At 34.8% G+C, this 22131-nt stretch overlaps 1 long non-coding RNA gene across 20 annotated transcripts in view; it reads left to right on the plus strand.

Moving 5' to 3' along the window:
* LOC127735025 (uncharacterized) overlaps positions 1–22131 on the plus strand; it is a 154939-nt gene that overhangs the window by 51043 nt on the left and 81765 nt on the right. Inside the window, exon 1 of one of the 20 annotated variants that reach the window (XR_007997945.1) lies at positions 21727–21923. The exons of the other annotated variants lie outside the window; for them this stretch is intronic. This is a non-coding gene — a long non-coding RNA (uncharacterized LOC127735025). Of the gene's footprint in view, positions 1–21726; positions 21924–22131 lie in introns of those variants that run through there. 20 annotated transcript variants of the gene reach the window in all.

The raw sequence follows: 22131 nt of genomic DNA on the forward strand, positions 1-22131 counted from the left end.
TGCTGGGACAAATTTAAACAAACTTGGCAACAATCATCATTAGGGTATATAATTTTAAAAAATATGTCTGATTAACTCGCCTACCAACCAAGATGGCTAACATGGCTGAAATAGAACATACGGGGTAAAATTAAAGTTTTGTCTATTATTTGGAAAACCATAAAAAAGAGAGAAAATCTGACTACAGCAGGATGTTGAGCTCTACCAATTGTATTAAATGTCAAAACTGTCAGATGACGTCCCAAAAAATGGCTTCCATTCTCTAACTATAGTTTGCCTCAACTCAATGTTATGAAACTTAAACACAATGCTTATTACCACATTACCCAGATCAACTTTGAATTTTGGTGGCGTCACTTTTACTGTTCTAGAGCTATGCCCATTTGCAAATGGAAAAACTGCTGAATTTTTTATTCCCGTTCTTTAACTTTAGTTTGCTTAAAAAAATGTTATGAAACTAATGTGCAATGTGTATTACCACAAAACACAAGTCACGTGTGAATTTTGGTGGCCTCACTTTTCCTGTTATGCCCCTTTATAAATGGGGAAAATGCTGACTTTATCGTTTTTGTTTTCTAACTTAATTTTGCCCCAAGCAAATGTTATACACTTATACACAATGCTTATTACAACAGAAGTTAGATCAAGTACAAATTTGGGTAGTGTCACTTTTGCCGTCTTAAGTTATGTCCCTTTATAAAGTTTTATGCAAGCGGGGGCATTATCTGTATCCCATGGACTCATTTCCCATTTATTATAGGATTTATTGCCCTTAAATGAAAAATTTACCATTTATTTTCTTTTTTGCCTACTATCTTGAAAATTATAATAGATACAGAAAAAAACTTTATGATGATCAGCAAGATCAGTTCTACAAATGAGACAACATGGTCGAAATCGCTAATCGACTCCTTATTACAGTTAATGTCCTTTGATGATGATTTTGACCATTTTGTTTGGCATTTTTTACCTTATATCTTAAATCTACAATAAAGACTATACGAAGGCAACTTCTTATTGGAGTTATTGCCCTTTAATGTAGTGTCTTTCGCATTCTTGGATTGTAAATAACAGAGAACCAATTTTTAATCAATGTAGCAAAATGTCATGAAGAAATGCAGATAACTAATGTGAATTTCATTTAAAAGAACATATTTATGAGATTTGAACATATAAATATTAGTATTTTTACAAGCGTAGATTTTATTTTTTTTTATTTTTAATGCTTTTATACTGGCATTTTTAGGGGAGATAACTCTGAAATAGTGCATTTTCTGAAAGAGTCTACATAAACTTATTTAAATATTAGCAGGAAAAAAACGCACGGTGACCCTATCTTATCTATTGATATTCTCAAAGCTATCTTCTCGCATTTTGTTTTCAATTCTATCATTTAGTTTAGCTTCTGATCACATAATGCTGTTTTTTCCCCGTATAATCCATACAAAATATGTCATTTTGTCACAACCTGTAGCTTGAGAAAATGCTCGGTGACCTATCATATTTATTATATTTTTGAACATTTCACAATATCTACTACGTTTTGGCAAAGACTGAACAAATTCTGCCATTTAAATCTATACTCCCATACCACTATAAAGACGATTTTCACCTCTTTTGTTTTTGCGTTTTGTCATAAATTATAGAAAGTTATAATAGATAAAGATACACTTTAAATCACAAAAATGATCAGCAAGTCAAGATCTACTAACAAGATAAATTTTGCCGACATAGTTAAGAAAACTGTGACCCTTTATAAGAGCTATTGCACTTAAATGAGGATTTTTATCATCTTTTGTGTTTTGAGCAAAACTTAAAAAGATAGAAGAAAACTAAATAGCACATGATCAGCAATACAAGATCAACAAAACAGATTTTGTCATGAGTTCTATTCTTGTTTACAATGCTGGAGAGTGTCCTTTGTTGAATATGCACATAGACCAAGGTAATCGCAAAGGCTCTTTAGAGCCTCTAGTTTATTATTATAAGAACTATGTATAGTTGGTTAAAAATGACTTTTAAGACCAATGTCAAATACTTTTCGCTTGATAGATTTTTGGAACAGATGTGGAGTGCAGGGTTATTTGAACGGACGTAATTCGAGTTCGAACGTTTTCTAACTCAAGTATGACTTTCTTGCTTTTACTTTCGACATGTAAAGTTTAGCTTATGTCATGAATTTAACGCCCTTATTGTAAAGAAACTTCAATAAACAGCAGACTATATGCCAGGTCTTTTTGACAAGAAGTGACAAACAATTTGGGGCGTAATTTAAGGAGGCTTTTCCCAGGATGCAATTGCACCCTCTACAGTAGACCAAATTATCCACAAATTCCGCAAAAGGGATCTTTTAATGATAGGCCATGTCTAGGGAGACAAAAAGCAACAAACGCCCAGCAGGACCGATGCATTTGTCTTAAACATCTCTGATATTGATTCCGCGTGGATTTCTAATTGGCACGAGTATCCATTGGTGTTCATGGTAAAAATAAAAACCTTTGGAGCTATATCAGTTTGCGTGGAAATTAATAAAGAACACGGCGACCTTTCCTTGGTGATATTTTAATGGACGTCCGGCGAACAAAAATATCTGTTAACCAAAAACCATCTTATGTGTAGCAAAGCCGTCAGCGATGGTCACACAGACAATTTGCTACCTTCGCGGACCAAAGTCTGGCTATAGTGTTGTCGCTACCATGTGATGTAGAGATTTCGTTGCACATCATGACAGAAATATTCTTTGTTAGGACTCCATTTTTTATGATTCGACATTGCATGTTTCATATACCCATTGTAGTCGAAAAATGATAAAGAAACATTTTTGTTTGATATCTTCGGAGCCCCTAAAGTGCCAAAGATGAAATTTAGAATATTTGTGCGCGCGACTTTAAATCTTGTGCGCATAACTTTTTTATACTTGTGCGCACATCGTTTTTAAACACCAAAAAACCTTGTGTACACAACTTTTTAAAACTTGTGCGCACAACTTTTTTAAACTTGTGCGCACAATTTTCAAACTTGTGCGCACAACTTTTTTTAATCTTGTGCGTACAAATTTAAATCTTTCATGGTTAAATTGAACTAGACAGAGTTATGTTTTAAGAAGCAATGTTTGGTTAAGTAAAACCAGATATCATGGATATCTTTTTAGTACCAGACTCAATATGTGAGAATGAAGATGTGTTATGTGCTTTGGAAAACTTTGCAGAGATTGACAAAATAAACCTTGCATATCTTCTTGATAGCCACTCTTGTAAAAATGGGAAAACTTGACAATTTCAACCGAATCATAAAGGAAATTCCTCATTAAGAACTAGTTCAGCAACCAAAGTGCATTGTCCGGACTTGGGAACCTTGATCAATCCAACGAATTAACAACAGCTTAACAATACGTAACAAACGACTGTTAAGAACGTTTTGGGTAGCCTTATCTTTCTTGAAAACCTTTCTTCTACTGATAGAGATGCCATGCAGCACTTGAGAAATGCACCAAAGAAATAGTCCAAGCCAAATTAAAATTGTTTTTATGCTTTTGTACAGCGTCTGACTTAATGTTGAAAGAACAGGCAGATATTCCATTCAGTTTCTTTCACAAGATGGTCTGGGTAATGTGGGAAACTTTTGGAGGTAACAAAGAGCTACGAAAATTATCACTCATTTAGAACAGAATTGAACTGTTTCTTTTCTATTTGGGTAATGGACATCATTTAATTACAAAATTGAAGTCTTGATGAATACATGTTTGTTTGCATATCAAAACGTTTTTTTTTTTTATTTATGTTGATCATAATTGACTCTTTTTATTCATAGCCTATAGTTAAATTGTACCAGAAACAAATATAACAAATAAATTCATTATGTGTAGAAAATTATTTAAAAAACTACCCTCAACTTTTATATCTTGCACACATATTTCCCAAATGGCTATACTGATGCAAATATTTGATTTATCATAGTACTAATGTATAGGTCTGTCGTCAATAATTGTTTGGGTAATAAGAAACAATGAATATGGTGTATAAATTCATGACACAAAATTTCTACATACACTTGACAAAGTCCAAAGCAACGGAACAGCAGTTTTATTACTGTTCTTCATCTCGAAGTCACAGTGATGCTTTCAACGGTCTCACCGCAATGTAAGTTTAAGACGGAATTCTTTGCTGTATGTCTATAACGATACGGGACTATGTTAGGGTTTTTGATTGCATGATTACAAGGGCATTTTGAGGCTTATTATTTTATCACAATGTGTTATTTCTAATGAATAATTGGCTGCGTTATTTCATTGGTGTGATAATTTTATAACTGAAGGAAATGGTTTAATGACAACCAAAGCACAACAATGAGTTATTACATGATTACGCGCACCCCCTTAACAGAGACTCGACAAATCCTCGTCTGTGTAAAGTAGTTGGGGCGATAAAGATTAATTTTGATACAAACATATAACATACCATCAGGGTATAAAGCACAGGCACACAACAACTAAATATTTTAACATGTTATAAAAAAGAAGATGTGGTATAATTGCCAATGAGATAACTCTCCACAAGAGACCAAATGACACAGAAATTGACAACTATAGGTCACTGTACGGCCTTCAGCAATGAGCAAAGCCCATACCACATAGTCAGCTATAAAAGGCCCCGAAATGGCAATGTAAAACAATTAAAACGAGAAAACTAACGGCCTAATTTATGTACAAAAAATGAACGAAAAACAAATATGTAACACATAAACAAACGACAACCACTGAATTACAGGCTCCTGACTTGGGACAGGCACATACATACAGAATGTGGGGTGGGGGGTTAAAAATGTTAGCGGGATCCCAACCGCCCCCTAACCTGGGACAGTGGTGTAACAGTACAACACAAGAAATGATTGTAAAAGGATGCTGTTACGAAGTCTCCCAAACGAAGCTCCCATAATTCGTAATTCCCAGGGTCGCCTGACATTGGGCAACGTCCAGTGAAAATTGGTTTGGTCCAGTAAAGTTATATGCATTAGTGATGCCTGGGGACAAACCTTGTATATCATTCAAATCATCTTGGCATGACAAACCAGAATATATATGGTTTAGGGGTGGGGATCTCGACCATTTACAAGATACTAGAACATTGGGGGTGGGGAGGAACCCCTGGGGACTGGCCCTATACGTCATTCAAATGTTCATTACATGACGAACAGGAATATATATGGTTTAGGGGTGGGGATCTCAACCATTTACAAGATATTAGAACATTGGGGGTGGGGGGAACCCCTGGGGACTGACCGTATACGTCATTCAAATGTTCAAGACATGACAAATAGGAATATATATGGTTTAGGGGTGGGGATCTCAACCATTTACTAGATATTAGAACTTTCTCAAATGGCAGGGGGTCGGGATGACCCCTGGGGATTAACCCTGTATATCATTCAAACCATCTTCGCATGACAAACCAGAATATATATGGTTTAGGGGTGGGGATCTTGACCACTTAGAAGATATTAGAACTTTCTTAAATGGCAGGGGGTGGGGTTGACCCCTGGGGACTAATCCTGTATTTCATTTGATGTGCTTTATCATGACAAACCAGAATATATATGGTTTAGGGGTGGGGATCTCAACCATTTACAAGATATTAGAAACTTTCTCAAATGGCAGGGGGTCGGGATGACGCCTGGGGACTAACCATGTATATCATTCAAACCATCTTAGCATGACAAACCAGAATATATATGGTTTAGGGGTGGTGATCTTGACCACTTACAAGATATTAGAACTTTCTTAAATGGCAGGGGGTGAGGGTGACCCCTGGGGACTAACCCTGTATAACATTTGATGTGCTTTATCATGACAAACCAGAATATATATGGTTTAGGGGTGGGGATCTCGACCATTTACAAGATATTAGAACTTTCTCAAATGGCAGGGGGTCGGGATGACCCCTGGGGACTAACCCTGTATATCATTCAAACCATCTTAGCATGACAAACCAGAATATATATGGTTTAGGGGTGGGGATCTTGACCACTTACAAGATATTAGAACTTTCTTAAATGGCAGGGGGTGGGGGTGACCCCTGGGGACTAACCCTATATTCCATTTGATGTGCTTTATCATGACAAACCAGAATATATATGGTTTAGGGGTGGGGATCTCGACCATTTACAAGATATTAGAACTTTCTCAAATGGCAGGGGGTCGGGATGACCCCTGGGGACTAACCCTGTATAACATTCAAACCATCTTAGCATGACAAACCAGAATATATATGGTTTAGGGGTGGGGATCTTGACCACTTAGAAGATATTAGTACTTTCTTAAATGGCAGGGGGTGGGGGTGACCCCTGGGGACTAACCCTGTATTACATTTGATGTGCTTTATCATGACAAACCAGAATTTATATGGTTTAGGGGTGGGGATCTCGACCATTTACAAGATTTTAGAACTTTCTTAAATGGCAGGGGGTGGGGTGACCCCTGGGGACTAACCCTGTATTTCATTTAATGGGCTTTATCATTTAAAACATTTTCAATTAAAAAGATTGTGTCTATCACAAACGGTTTTCAATTTATAATCATTTGAAAATTAAAAAAAATAAAATCCCATAGGGTTCTATAGTAAAACCCTCTTTTCTTTTTGCCCCTCAAAGTACCCCTTTATAATCCCCACTGCACAAACAAAACCCTGATTGCACCACTAGACATGTTAGTCTAACATATTGTGAAACCCTAAGTTAATCTGACAAGCGGTTTTGGAGAACGGGAGCGGACAAGTTCAAATTTAAAAGCGGCGGAAGAAGAAGAATAATAATAATAATAATAAGAACTGAGCAAAAACAATAAGTCTTCCCAAACTTCGTTTGGGAGACTTAATAAGAATCATAAGTTAGTTATGATTCCACAATATACATTTCTTTTAAATACGAAGTTGTATTTGTTGTGCGCTCGACGTTTACTGGATCAAGGTATGTCAAACAATGAAGTAAAAGCAGGTAAACATTGACTTTTAATCTGATTCCTTCATTTAAATGTTTAGTTATAGTCTTGGTTCTTCAAGACATCTACACAAATATGTCTTTTTCATGATAATTTATGTTTAATCCCTATCAATATATCTCTATCATCTTGGAAAGATGAGCTTCAAATGTTTGTAAAATGCTGGGACGGAAAAGGTCCTCTAATGCCCCTTATCCTTTGAGGTTGCAGTGGATTGATTTACTTGATGTCTAGGTAATTGTTACCAGGACCAAATGCAGATAAGAGTTTGCTAGTTTTTTTCCCCCTTCAATTCTGAAAATAAAGGCACCAAAAAGGGTGGAAAGTCAACAGCAGGTTGTTACTTATCGGTTTGAAGTTAGTTGAACGTATATGTCAATCTAATTTTAAATAAGACATCCCCTATCTGCCACCTGATAACGTGCTGGTTAGATTTGTGATCTGAGAAGGGTGGGTAGCTATATTCTGACAGTCCACAAGTCATACTTCCCTATTTGTCAAACAGCCTATTTTCCGACACTTTCTTTAGTCGACAGTCCAAAAGTTGACCAAAAAGACTGGTTTTTTTTTTGCTTCATTAACCCTTTTTTTCCAGAAATATTTTGGACGACAGGTAAAAACATTGTGATTGTTTCATTCTTATCTTTAAATGAAAAATGCACGCATTGATTTCTATATTTACAATTTTAAGTAAACAAATTAGTTAAGTTGTTTAAACGAGTTAGTTAAGTCGTTAAAACAAGTAAGCTAAGTTGTTAGCTAAGTCGTTATAACAAGTAAGCTAAGTCGTTATAACAAGTAAGCTTAGTCGTTACAACGACTTAAAAATAAAACTCCAATAAAATAAAAACCAAAAACTGCAAATTTTCCTTAAATTTACCAATTCAGGGGCAGCAACCCAAAAACACGTTGTCTGATGTGTCTGATAAATAGATAGATAGATCTTGACCTGATGAACATATTTACCCCCTGTCAGATTGGCTCTAAATGCTTTAGTTTCAGAGATATAAGTCAAAATCTACATTTTACCCCAATGTTCTATTTTTATACAAGGCGACCATCTTGATTATAGGGCGGGGTCATCGGATACTTTTTTGAAACTAGATACCCTAAGGATGATTTTGGCTATATCCGCATTAATTTTGTCAGGAGTTTTAGAGGAGAAAATTTTTGTAAAAGTTAACGACGACGACGGATGCCAAATGATGAGAAAAGCTCACTTAGCCCTCTTGTCCAGGTGAGCTAAAAAAGCAAAACGGACAAAAAGCAAATGACAAAAAGGAAAAGTGTCGGACAAAAAGCAAAATTATCGGACAAATAGCAAAACGGACAAAAAGCAACGGACAAAAAGCAAAAGTGTCGGACAAAAAGCAAAATTATCGGACAAAAAGCAAAACGGACAAAAAGCAACGGACAAAGAGCAAAAGTGTCGGACAAAAAGCAAAATTATCGGACAGAAAGCAAAAGCGGACAAAAAGCAACTTGCGGACAAAAAGCACCGTATCAAACGGGCGTAATTTTTTTTGGGGGGTTGCATGTGAATCTCATATCTGACCGGAATGTCTGTTTTAACGAACTGATATACTGAATACTTTTTTCAAGGCCCGACTGTAACCTGCCTGCTGGGTGTGGCCTATATATGTCTCCATGTGTCGACCGTCATTCACAACTTCATTGTCATTTCCGACTCATTCGTAGCCTTTGGTTGATTTGGAACCCCTCACTTCCCTTGTTGGTTGAAACATTTCAACCAAACATTTGGATAAAAATTGCTTGTTTGTCTTTGTTCGTGTCGGTCGTATTGTAAATTTCATTGAATAGCCGTATATCTTGTTTACAACAAGAAATCTGTGAGGTTATGCTAACTAACCATAAAACAAACGAGAATTTTCCATGTCCATTTTTACTGACAAATATATTAATTAGTACATAGCTTTGGATCCATCCAATCATTTTTATAATAGACAATTGATGGAGAGAATACGGCACCAAAAATGTCCAACCCCTACACTTTAACTATAAAATGCAAACTTTAATACTACGCCCCCACCTTTCCAAAATCCTGGATCCGCCCCTGATAAAAATCAAGGTTTAAAAGTATACCGTTTTTACAAAACTACAAAATGCAGACTGCTCCTCGAAATTTCAAAGAAATAAAAATGTAAACATGATGTTTTTTAAATTTATATTACATAAACTACTTTTCTTTTTAAAAAGATATCGTTCAATATTACTGTTTGAAAAAGCTTTTTAAAAGTTTTGATTTAGTTTAATTGTAAAAAAATGATTTTTCGGATCGTGAAAGATCGCGTTCCGCATTTTGATGATCGTGAAAAGGATCGCGAATGATCTGTTACCGCTTATTCGTTATTGCAAAAATAACCACAAAAACGATCAAATCTTTCTTAAAACAAATGATAATATGTATTTGAAATTGGTATAACAAAAGACTTGATGATCATGACTTATTCCGCTTCACTTTTGTTTGTGAATAGGGCTAAGATGGTACAATGCCATTGGATCAGATTATTTGATAAACCACACAGACTAGTTTTCTCATAACAATATAAGTCCGTCTGTTTGTCCTGCATAAGTTTTATATGCATGTCGTTATGTGCACGGTCATATCTATAAAACGAGCATCCTTGTTGATTTTTGTAGACATTTTGAAAATTAAAAAAAACATTGTATAAAAAAAACAAACAAGAAAACAATTGTCATATTCTTGACTTGGCACATGCATTATCCTAAACTAGAGGCTCTAAAGAGCCTGTGTCGCTCACCTTGGTCTATGTGAATATTAAACAAAGGACGCAGATGGATTCATGACAAAATTGTGTTTTGGTGATGGTGATGTGTTTGTACATCTTAATTTACTGAACATTTTTCCTGCTTACAATTATCTCTATCTATAATTAACTTGGCCCAGTAGTTTCAGAGGAGAAGATTTTTGTAAAAGATTACTAAGATTTACGAAAAAATGGTTAAAATTGACTATAAAGGGCAATAACTCCTAAAGGGGTCAACTGACAATTTCGGTCATGTTGACTTATTTGTTGATCTTACTTTGCCGACATTTATCGTTTTTTTACAGTTTATCTCTATCTATAATAATATTCAAGATAATAACCAAAAACAGCAAAATTACCTTAAAATTACCAATTCAGGGGCAGCAACCCAACAACGGGTTGTCCGATTCATCTGAAAATTTCAGGGCAGATAGATCTTGACCTGATAAACAATTTTACTTCATGTCAGATTTGCTTTAAATGCTTTGGTTTTTGAGTTAAAAGCCAAAAACTGAATTTTACCCCTATGTTCTATTTTTAGCCGTGGCGGCCATCTTGGTTGGTTGACCAGGTCACGCCACACATTTTTAAAACTAAATAACCAAATGATGATTGTGGCCAAGTTTGGTTTAATTTGGCCCAGTTGTTTCAGAGGAGAAGATTTTTGTAAAAGATTACTAAGATTTACGAAAAATGGTTAAAAATTGACTATAAAGGGCAATTTCTCCTAAAGGGGTCAACTGACCATTTCGGTTATATTGACTTATTTGTAAATCTTACTTTGCTGAACATTATTGCTGTTTACAGTTTATCTCTATCTATAATAATATTCAAGATAATAACCAAAAACAGCAAAATTTCCTTAAAATTACCAATTCAGGGGCAGCAACCCAATAACGGGTTGTCCGATTCATCTGAAAATTTCAGGGCAGATAGATCTTGACCTGATGAACAATTTTACCCCCATGTCAGATTTGCTCTTAATGCTTTGGTTTTTGAGTTATAAGCTAAAAACTGCATTTTACCCCTATGTTCTATTTTTAGCCGTGGCGGCCATCTTGGTTGGTTGACAGGGTCACGCCACACATTTTTAAAACTAGATACCCCAATGATGATTGTGGCCAAGTTTGGTTAAATTTGGCCCAGTAGTTTAAGAGGAGAAGATTTTTGTAAAAGTTTACGGACGACGGACGACGGACGACGGACGACGGACGCAGGACGACGGACGACGGACGCAAAGTGATGAGAAAAGCTCACTTGACCTTTCAGGTCAGGTGAGCTAAAAAAAAGGTGGTTTAAATCTGGTTTTCTAGCAAGATAATACGTCCATTTGTATGTCAGTTGTTTAATGTTCCGTAATATTGAGCAACCCATATAATTACGGAGCCCCTCAAGTGTCATGTAAACACAAATATTTATGTTTGCTGGAGATTTAATCTGGTGCGCAACAGTTTGAAAAATTGTGCAAACGACTTTGAAACTTGTGTGCATGACTTTTCAGCTCTTGTGCACGACTTTCAAACTTGTGCGCATTACTTTCAAACTGAAGCGCATGACTTTCAAACTGGCGAGCACGATTTTCAAAACGAGGCGCTCGACTTTTTAACTCGTGCTCACTACTTTCAAAAATTAATAGTGCGCATGACTTTCAAAATAGTGCGCATGACTTTCAAAATGGTGCGCATGGCTCTCAAGAACGACTTTGAAACTCGTGCGTACCAGTTTGAAAGTAGTGGGCACCAGTTTAAAGTCATGCGCACCAGTTTGAAAGTCGTGCGCACCAGTTTTTTTAATTTGTTCGCACCAGTTTTTAAATGTCGTGCACAAGAGATTAAAAGTCGTTCGTACGAGATTGAAAAACATACGCACAATTTTCAAACTAATGCGTACAAGACTAAATATTTATATTTACATGGAACTTAAAGGACTCCTTAATTCCATAATGACATATAATCTCTCCCGCGATAGAATACAGACTATGTACATTATAAATACAAGGGTACACACAATGAAAACAACACTATAAAAACCTCATATGTCCGAATCGCAACTCTGGACCCACCCGCATCAGAACGCCAAATGCCCAAAACCCGAAAGCTGAATGCACATATACAGAACCACGTCAAGAGGTACACGATCAAATGGAACATAATAGTTACAAAGACGAATAAAGGTAAAACTGTAAAGTAGATGAAATTATACACAGAGACAGCACCTAGATTATATAACAGTATAACTGAAGCCCATCCTGACGTATTATTTAGTAAGTAGACACTGAATATTTATCTATTAAGTCTTGGTACTTTCAAAGAACGTTTTGAGAAAAAGGACGAGACGTTCTTTCACAAACTTTGAGTGGCAGCTGCAAGCTCCTGAAAATCGTATGAGTTGAGACATGTATACTCCATACGCGGGTGAAGTTGATAAATCGCTGCTCAGGTGAGGAAAATTTATCATCTCGTTTGTAATAGAATCTGGTATGGAGATGACCATTGTAGTCAAATTTGGGGTATGTGTCTAAAAATGATGGGACTGAGGTAGCAAAACATTTGAAAATGCCTCAAATCTTCATTTTATTGAAAGAGAAATGCACACAATTGTGGGGTCATTTTATTGTTTTATTGAAAGAGAAATGCACGCAACTTTGTGGGGTGTTTTGATACTCCTGTGTGAGCTGTGAATGCTTCTTTAATAATATTGACCTGGCAAAATATTTAAATTTTGTATTACTTTGATAATGTGGGGGAAAAATCCATTATCATTTTCGCGGGAAATAAATAATTGCAGAACCAAATAGATATAAGAAGATGTGGTATGAGTGCCAATGAGACAACTCTCCATCCAAGTCACAATTTGTAAAAGTAAACCATTATAGGTCAAAGTACAGCCTTCAGCACGGAGCTTAGGCTCACACCGAACAGCAAGCTATAAAGGGCCCCCAAAAATGACTAGTGTAAACCATTCAAATAGGAAAACCAACGTAATCTATATAAAAAACGAGAAACGAGAAACACTTATGAACCACATCAACAAACGACAACCATGCACTGAACATTAAGAACAAAGATATAATAAACATATGAAAGTGGACATGGTTGCAAGGGGTAGGAAGAAAGACACTTCTTTGGCCAGTATGCAGCATTTATTATCATTTTAATATAGCAGAAACAAAATAGAATGTTAGTCATACATGTAAGTAAAAATTGACTGATTTGCTTATTTTTTTCATGTACTTCAGTGACTTGAAACGATCTGCATTTGAAACTGTGTACATACATGACATAGAAAAGAAATAGCTGGATTATAATTTTAATTACGTTAAATTCAAGACGGCAAATTGCAGGCTTAAATGGTTTGGCAATTATAATTAATGTCAATCGGAAGATTCTCCCATGTCCTCGAGGGGAGCACTTCGATCCTTTTGTAGTAGCGGTGAGCATCTGTCATCCAGTACCCCACCCTTTTATATATTTTGGAAATATGTACTCTATCATGCTATGCGTGATTACGCTGTTCCGCGGAGAGATAAATAGATTTGACAAAATTCTGATGCATGTGACCCCCCCAACCGAGACGATTAACCACCATCCCTATGGCCATGGCCAGTAAAAATATTGGGTCCGCAAAATTAATTTGTTTACCACTAGCCCTACGACCTATACCAGTAATATTCATCATAAAGGCTTATCTTAAAGTCTGGTAATAATTTACAGTTTTGCTCATCCATCATGATCTAGCAAGTCGGTTGGTTAGTTCATTTCACTAAAACTATAAGGATGCAGTGGCGGATCCAGGGGGGAAAAGGGGGGGGGGGTGTTTCCGGGGGTTGGACCCCCCTTTTTGTTTTACGATCAATGCATTTGAATGGGACATATGGTTGGAACACCCCCCCCCCCCTTTTTTTAAAATGGCTGGATCCGTCCCTGATAGGACGAAAAATATCACACGGTGATGGACCATACGTGTTACGATTCCACAGCTAATACAAACGTTAAAAAAGACACAAATTAGTTAAGGAACCAGAGCTAAAAATTAAGAAGATGTGGTATGACTGCCAATGAGACAACTCTCCACCGGCCTGAGACCAAAAAATAGCAGTTAACAGTTATAGGTCATCATACGGCCTTCAACAATGAGCAAAACTCACACCGCATAGTCATATATGAGTAAGAATGAATGTAAAATACTATATTTATAATTTTTAAGGAAGGGACACATACCATACAGATTTACCGACTTCAAATAAAATTTACTCTAATACATATACTTACTTGAAGAAATTAATTTGTTGCATGGTTTTATGGGTCAAGCTAGTCCTACATAGATGCCTTTGCGTCATCTTTTCATAATTTAAAGTTTTTAAGCTGACATTTTATGTTTTGCTTTTATTTAAATACGAAGCTCAGTGGAAGCTTGATAATAAAAACAATACATAGCAAATAGCAAAATGAATGAAAAGAAAATACGAAAATTAAAGAAAATGTAAATATCGCCACACGAGTTTTGTGTTCTAGGACTAGGGTCAAGAAAAAACCCAACATAAATTAAGGTGAAAAATGAATCCACCCTTGGATGGGAATGCAATTTCATGAAAATCGCCAAATAGGATGTATTTCTCCCCAAAAAAGAAAAAATGATGAAATTGCACTCTTTTCTCCCTTTGATATTGTATAGATATGCATGTTGTTCCATAAAAATTCACTTTAGTTAGTGGTTCATATGGTTTTTCAATAGTTTTTTTTACGACTACACGAGAAACACCAGGTATAGCTTGGTATGGAAAACTTTAGTAAAGTGAAGTTTAAATGAAGGTTTTTCTCGAATAATTATGCGTTTTCTTTGGGGGAAAGGGGTGCAAGTATATTTTTTATCAACCACGAGTAGTCATAGCTACTTTCTGTTTCACAGTGTTGTGATGTTACAATAAAAACTTATTGTTGATAATCTTTCATATATTTGCAACATTTAATAATAATATGAAGAATATAGACGCGGTGTTTGCTTATGGCCAGATTAAATTTTAGACCAGAGTGCCAAACTCGTAACTAACTGTCAATGTAAAACTAAAGGAGGTTCGGGAGGTATGCCAAGAGAAAAAATATAATTCCAAATAATTAGCGTGGATGAAAGACGTAAGCAATGGGAAACTCATTTTAAGCAATTTCTTCGAACATTTATATTGGTCAGAATATTTACGTGTATTAAAAACTATACTGGATTTCATTTCTCATTTCAGCATTTTTGAAGCAGTGGCTGTACCTTTCCGGTTACTATTTATGTGTTGTGTATTATGTATCGTAACACTTTATAGTTATTGGACAGGTTGAACATAGACGACGAAACATCCAAACAGCACCAGATCATTTGAGATTCCAGCTGAATTCAGAGACCAGTAAAAATTGGTTTGGTGCATTTAATTGATATGCCTTAAGCTTACACGACAAAATGAGCAGAATTTTTTTTAATTTTGTCCAAATCATATGTATGATTGTCTTGTAAAAAAGAGTCTGGTTCAGTCAAGAAGAATGTTTTACTGGACCAAATGTCCAGTAGATTTCTGAAAGCATTGGGAACCACTGGACTTGATATCATTTCAGCAGGCTATTGCGTTAAGCTTACTTTCAAATATTTACTATTCTATAAACATTCAAAACATAAACTGCTTCGCCGAGCGCAGCTGGATACAACCGCAGAGGTCCAACCCTGAACAATATTCAAGTTTGATACAGGTCTGAATTTGGATTGTAATTCAATATTTGACACATTATAGGTTTCTGACACGGAATAAATGTAGTCAAAGAACTTGAAATTGGTTGAATGATTAGAATTTATATTCAATTGAAGATTTCTTGCTAATGTGCAATACACTGCGCTGTTATGCATTACTAAGTAAATCTGTTTTCAGACTATATACAAAGAATTAGCAAAATAAATTTGGACCCCCAATTTTTTTCTTTGGAAAATTGACAATTTCTTAAATCTTGAGAAAAAAAATTGAACCCCCACAAATTTTTTTTTACCCCCCACCCCCTCCAAAAAAAAAATATTTGAAGAGAATTTTCTTTTAGAAAAAAATTGCACACCCCTTTTTCCAAAAAAAATAATTTTGAAGAAATTTTCTTTTTGTAAAATGTGGTACAAATTAAGAGACATCCATACACTTAAACACAAGTTATTATCTGAAAACTAGAAAAATGCTTGTTTTAGACCCTTATTGCTCGCTTATTCCTGAACAGTTTGGGGCAATTACCCCCAAAAGGAATACCAACCTTCTATTTGTGGTATTGAACCTTGTGGTACAATTTCAGAGCAATCAAAATACTTATACACAAGTTATTGTCCTGAAACTAGAAAAATGCTTGTTTTGGCCCCTTTTTGGCCCCTTATTCCTAAACGGTTGGGACCATCACCCCCAAAAACAATCCCAACCTTCTTTTTGTGGTATTGAACCTTTTGATTAAATTTCATAGAGATACATACACTTAAACTAAAGTTATTGTCCGGAAGCCAAATGTCTTCGGACCACGCTGACGCCGACGACCACATGATACCAATATACGACCGCAAACATTTTTTGCGGTCGTATAATAAACATATCAGACTGGAATATTGTAGTCCTGTCACCATATATAAATGTATAGTCTCCAGACCACAATAACATGTATACAGGTCTTACATAATGGTAATCAAAGTCTATTAATAAACTAGACATCATTGAGATGGGAGCCATCTCTATGGGCCCCGCTGATTAACGTGTGGTAAAAATGTGTATCTTTACCATAGGACATGGGGTTGTCAACTGAAACCAAAGTGTTTGACCTTGACCTTTGACCTAGGAAGTTGTACATACATTATGACACCCTCTGGTGTTGGTTAATATACATGTCAAGTATAAACTTTGTAATCATAAAAGTTCTCAATATATAGAGCGGACACGATCTTTACCATAGGAAATGGGGTTGTCAACTAAAACCAAAGTTTTTGACCTTGACCTTTGACCTAGGAAGTTGTACATACATTATGACACAACCTCTGATGTTGGTTAATATACATGTCAAGTATAAAGATTGAAATTATAACGGTTCTCTAGGTATAGAGCGGACACAATTTGTTACGGACGGACGGACAGACTGATCACTATAGGGCGACCAGCCATTCGGCAGGGCCCTAATAACATTAAAATTTGGCAATTATCGGAAAATTTAGTACATTGACATAGTTTTATCAATATCAAATTGTTGACATCAGCATTCACATGGTGAACCAGCACTTAACAAATCAGTATGTTGGTCGAGTATACATTTCACACTCTGACCCATGCTTTCATTCTCAATATGCATTAAACTGGCCACTGGACATGAACAAAAACAAAAATTATCATCTCCTCTAGGTATTCAACTGTAGTTTCTTATGTTTCCTGGATTATTGGTTTGTTTTCATATGCATTCAGCACACATCAAAACCTTATGAAATGTACTAGGTGTTATCTTGGTGTATAATACTGAAATCAAATTGATTAGGACGCAGCATTTAAATTCATATGATATCATGAAAAAGGTATATCTGAATGTTTGGGATGCCAGCATCTTAAACTAATTGGATGCCAGCATCTCGAAATATTGAAATGCCAGAATCCCAATATTTTGGGATGCTAGCATCAAAAACTGATGTGATGCCATAATCCCGATGTGATGGGATGCCAGCATCTCAAAATGATTGGAAGCCAGCATCCAAATGCTGAGGTTTTCAATATGGAATTAAAAGAATTACATCAACATCTATCAAAGGTGAAGATGCCATTTTAATATTTTTCTTCATTATCCGCAGACACTTTTTTAAAATATGCTATAAACAGACTGAATAAGAAGTGTTTTTTAAACAAAACAATCCCAGAACTACAAAAGTTATCATTATAATCATGAGAGCATCCAATATCTTTTAGAACCAGTAAAATCCATATGCAGCATCTGCTATTCATAGAAATAAATGAATAAGTATGACTCAAAATGAGCATATGTTGATACTATAAAAAAATGCAATATAGTAGAAATATTCCGAATATGGATCATGGCCGTAACATTTTCTCTGAACATTGAAAAATTTAGTAGAATACAACATAATTTGACCTTAAAAATTAAAACATGTGTCTCATATTTCTGTTATTAGCATATGCGAATTAAAATTTGTAGTTAAGAACCAATTTATATCAAATTAAATCAATTCATTTGAAAGTTCACCTTTCAAATAATGTCCCAAATAAACAGTGGATTTCAATTCATACATATAAAACTTAAGGGTAGCTGTATATTTATGAATTATGATTAATGATATAGATTTAATGCTTATATAATCATGGGTCATATTTTAAATATGGGTGTTCATTCTTGGCTTTTCAAATATTCGGCTTTGATCGTTCCTGATGAAGGTAAATCCAGAAAAGCGCTTCAGACGCATGACATATATATAACGTGTTGTTTTCATTTTCAAATATTCTATATAAGTATAGGGCATTCTTTCTTAAATGCTTATATAACTATAGGTACTGAAATGGGTACGTTTTTCTGAGGCAAAAATGGCACACCCCTACCAAATAATATCGAAGTAAGAGAGCTACCATTTGACTTTTAGGGGGGGCTAGGATGAACAACTTTGTTCTGCATTTTTTTTTTAGTTGTAATCTTCTCTGGTCTGCCTTTTATTTTTCACTCTATATTCGGTCCTGCCTTTTTTTATTAGTTTATCCTGACTTTTTTTTACATAAATTGTCATCCTGCCTTTTTTTTTGCCAAGTTGCTCATCCTGCCCTTTTTTTACTCAAAACTCCTGTCCTGCCTCTTTTCAAATTGCATCCTAGCCCCATCCACCCCACCCACCATAAAAATCAAATGGTAGCTTTTTATTTTCACTCTCATTCATTTTCAAATATTCTATATAAGTATAGGGCATTCTTTCTTAAATGTTTATATATCTATAGGTACTGAAATGGGTACGTTTTTATCGAAGTAAGAGAGATACCATTTATTTTATTTTTAGTGGGGGGGGGGGGGGGGGGGGGGCTGGGATGAAAAACTTTGTTCTGCATTTTTTTTAGTTGTAAACTTCTCTGGCCTGCCTTTTTTTTTCACTCTATTCGGCGGCCTGCTTTTTTTATTAGTTTATCCTGACTTTTTTTGCATAAATTTCATCCTGCCTTTTTTTAGCCAACGTTTTTTGAGGCAAAAATGGCACACCCCTACCAAATAATATCGAAGTAAGAGAGCTAATTTGAATTTTAGGGGGGGGCTAGGATGAAAAACTTTGTTCTGCATTTTTTTTTAGTTGTAATCTTCTCTGGCCTGCCTTTTTATTTTTCACTCTATATTCGGTCCTGCCTTTTTTTATTAGTTTATCCTGACTTTTTTTTTACATAAATTCTCATCCTGCCTTTTTTTTTTTGCCAAGTTGCTCATCCTGCCCTTTTTTTACTCAAATCTCCTGTCCTGCCTTTTTTCAAATTTCATCCTAGCCCCACCCACCCCGCCCACCATCAAAATCAAATGGTAGCCCAGGCCCCCACCCGTGGAATCTGCCTCATCAATGGTTACGGCCCCGCGAATCCGGCAGCATTTAATAAACACCTCTGATCGTAGACATCTCGGTTCATTAGATCACACTGTAATCTCTGTTTTAATTGGTTAACATTATTTGGCGGGTTATTTCTATTGTATTGTTCTAATTTTTCAACTCATACCATGATGGAATTCACTTGGAAGGTCAGTTTTATTCTTTCATTATTAATAACATAATAATTGTCTAGTAATAGTTCATGTTGTTACTTACACACAGAATGAATGTGAAGTTTATTTTGGTAACTGTCGAAAGGGAGTGTTAATACATGTATTATAAAATGACAATCAGAAAATTGACTGAACGTTTCGGATCGAGTGGACCGGTTATTCCTATAATATGAGACTTCGTAGATTCATATCGTTTGCATTCTTTGCATTCAACGTTTTTTATCGGATATTTTTGTTTACTATTAATGTTCGTGGTTCAGCATGGATATTAAAAAAAAATATCCGATAACAAACGTTGAATGCAAACGATATGAACCTACGAAGTCTTAATGTCTAGACCGGTATAATTGCTATTTTGTGTAAATCGATTGGAGAAATAAATAGAAATAAGAATAGTTCTATATAGGATCATATGGGTTAAATTTGAATTTTTATCATTTTTTTTTAGAATAAACTGATGAATTGAGCCCTTTGCAACTGATATTTATAGCTTGTTCCTATGTTCCGGGAACAGTATATCTCTGATCATGGTTCACTGACTTTGAAACTTTGTTCTAATTTTTCAACTCATACAATGATGGAATTCACTTGGAAGGTCAGTTTTATTCTTTCATTATTAATAACATAATAATGGTCTAGTAATAGTTCATGTTGTTACTTACACACAGAATGAATGTGAAGTTTATTTTGGTAACTGTCGAACCCTAGTTCCCATCTCAATGATGTCTAGTATTTTTTAACCCTGTATACCAACATTCCCCATGTGAAATTATAAAATTGTTTTGAATAAACATTGAATGACAAAATTTCTTCTTATGTGACGATTACATTTTCTGACGTCAGACACGCGAAGCAATGAATGTGGTTTTTAATTTGATAGATGCTTTTGTTCTTTTTTGTAAATAATTGTTTGTTTTGATATTGTAACACAGTGATGACTGCTGTACCCATATTTTGACTATTTTATTTATAATGTCTGTTTTGTTCACGCATCGTTGTAAATATAACGGAATTTGATAAGACTGTCGTACAAGTGAGAGGTTTAGCGCTATAAAACCAGGTTCAAACACCATTTTCTACATTTGAAAATGCCTGTACCAAGTCAGGAATATGACAGTTGTTGTCCATTCGTTTGATGTGTTTTGTCATTTGATTTTGCCATGTGATTAGGGACTTTCCGATTGAATTTTCCTCGGAGTTCAGTATTTTTGTGATTTTACTTTTTACATAGTTTACAAGTTATATTTGTGTTTAGGTTTGTATAAAGGGAGCGACTTATAATAAGTCAATGGTATTTGGTATGCAGTTGTATTAGCATTGGCACATCTCATTCCATGGAGATTGTTTAGCCATGTACCTTCAGTCATGGTTCATCGACTTTGAATATTTGCATAACTTACATGTTAAAGTATTGCTATTTTAATTTCAACATTTGCATTATCAAATTTCAAAAAGGCGAGACATATCTCTTTGATAGCAGTTTATTTAAAGTAATTTGGAAAATATATGACTTGATTTAGATTGTTTGAAATTCAGTTGAATTTTAATCATTTCTGTTCAAAATGTATACATCAGATTGTTTTGGTTAGCCACCAACTTCTGATAATTTGACACGCACATTAATTTCAATAATTAAAGTATACTTGTAGTCCAATATTGGATTTGAATTAAAGCATGCATCACATTAATTTCATTGACAATTTGGAAACCCTTTCTCTAATAGTCTCACCTGAACAAAAGTAAAGTTTCCGATTGTCAATTTGGATATCTACATATTTAGTCGATTTTTTAAAAGTAATTTGGAAAATATGACTTGATTTAGATTGTTTGAAATTCAGTTGAATTTTAATCATTTCTGTTCAAAATGTATACATCAGAATGTTTTGGTTAGCCACCAACTTCTGATAATTTGACACGCACATTAATTTCGAAAAATAATGATTATATCATAAAAATGTCTTCATTACTGATTGAAATATAGATTTAAAATGAAAATAAGTTAATGATATATAGTCAAAAAGATCAATTGAGCAATGATGATGGCTGCCATTAATGCCAGTTTTCTTTATAGATATTTTGAAAGAAAATTAAAATTAAAGTAGCAAATTTTTTAAGTTTTATATTTGGTAACAATATTTTTGAACTTATTTTGTTTTTGTTTCAGATACCAGCCCCAGGATATTTACGTCAGGACAGGTAACATATGCATCGGAAAGTAAGTATATATTTTTTTTATTTATTAATAGTTGTCTGATAGATATTAAAATAATTTGAATATGTATTACAGATAGACGGGAGACCAGAGAGAAGAAGAAAGTACAGTCCTAGACATGGAGATGATATAATTGTTGATGCCTAGATGATGATGTAGGTATTTTGTCATTACAATTGTACTTAAACTGTTAATAGTTGTAAGGTAACAAAATCAGTTTTCCCTGGAGAAACAGCTTGAAAATTTATTACAAATTAGTCCAAAATTTCTTTTTCTCAAATTTATACTCGAATGAAATATATTTTAATAAGAAAGTATACTTAGTATTCTCGTTTGAATTGTTTTACATTGTCATTTCGGGGC

Source organism: Mytilus californianus, unplaced genomic scaffold (assembly GCF_021869535.1).
Source record: "Mytilus californianus isolate M0D057914Y unplaced genomic scaffold, xbMytCali1.0.p SCAF_3, whole genome shotgun sequence".
Classification (NCBI taxonomy): Eukaryota; Metazoa; Mollusca; class Bivalvia; order Mytilida; family Mytilidae; genus Mytilus; species Mytilus californianus.